A 1,302-nucleotide genomic window follows, 5' to 3' on the forward strand; every position below is an offset into this window, starting at 1 on the left:
CCGGCGGCGCGCGGTCGGGGAGGGGAACCCCGGGAGCCCCGAAAGCCCCGGGAACCGGGCCTGAGGCCCCCGGCGGGCCACCGGGCTCGCGGGGCTGGCTTTAGCTGGGAGCTGGAAGGGCGACCTGGGGAACACGCCGGTGCCTTGGCGCGCAGGGGCGCGGCGGAGGATCAGCACCGCGGACAGCGCCCAGGCAGCCAGGCCGCGATCCGCTCCGCCCCTCCCGCCCTGGCGTAGGAAGGAGAGGCAGCGCCCGCACCCGCGCCGGGAAGGCTTGGGGCGAAGCGCGATCTGACCAGTGGGCTGGGAATCCGTCCCGTGTCTAGGCAGCAGCAAACCCGCCCCAGACCTCTCCCTAGCTGTGTGGCCTTGGGTGAGTCACATCATCTCTCTGGGCCCCAGTTGATAAGACGCCCTATTTCACCCTATATGAGGGTCCCAAGAGCCAAGGGAAGATCCTTTACAAACTTCAAAGTTCTGGCCGGACGCGGTGGCTCACCCCTGTAATCCCAGCACTTTGGGAGGCCGAGGCGGGCGGATTATCTGAAGTCCGGAGTTCTAGACCAGCCTGGCCAACATGGTGAATCCTGGTCTCTACTAAAACTACAAAAATTAGCTGGGCGTGGCGGGCGCCTGCTAATCCCAGCTACTCGGGAGACTGAGGCAGGAGAATCTTTTGAACCTGGGAGGCAGAGGTTGCAGTGGCCAAGATTGTGCCACCACACTCCAGCCTGGGTGACAGAGCGAGACTCTGTCGAAAACAAAAAAACTCCAAAGTTCAGAACACGTGCAAGGCATCGCTGTTGATCCATTTTCACCGAACGTGGGAGGCTTTAGGAGTCCCACTGTGTGCCTCAAAAGTGTGGCTGCCCTAATATCTTCCTCCTCCCTGGGGCTTGGTCTCATCTGTAAATGAGGATAATGGCGATCTATGTAGCTCATAAGATCTTCAGGTTGTTGTGAGGATTAAATGAATTCCTTCCTGTGAAGTGCTCAGAACCATGCTGCTGAGTGTTTGTTAGGCCTCTGTGCTCATGACAAGGGATGAGGTAGCATTGTGTGAGTGGCAGGTGGCTCAGAGATACCTCTGGGTAAGTCATTCCGGTCCCTGCCTGGAGGACTGGGCTGAGCGGATTCAGGCTAACGGGCTGGTGCCTGGCTTTTCCCACTCCATTGCTAGCCAAATAATCCCTGGCCTTTCCTCCTGGACCAGATTTTCAGGGAAGCCCTGTACCTTCAGAGCTGGGAGACCTGGCCCTTGCCACAGAGGCCCTGGGGAGGCCTCAAGGGCACCCTACCTCT

This window comes from Rhinopithecus bieti, unplaced genomic scaffold (assembly GCF_001698545.2).
Source record: "Rhinopithecus bieti isolate Rb0 unplaced genomic scaffold, ASM169854v2 scaffold_22, whole genome shotgun sequence".
NCBI classification, from domain to species: Eukaryota; Metazoa; Chordata; class Mammalia; order Primates; family Cercopithecidae; genus Rhinopithecus; species Rhinopithecus bieti.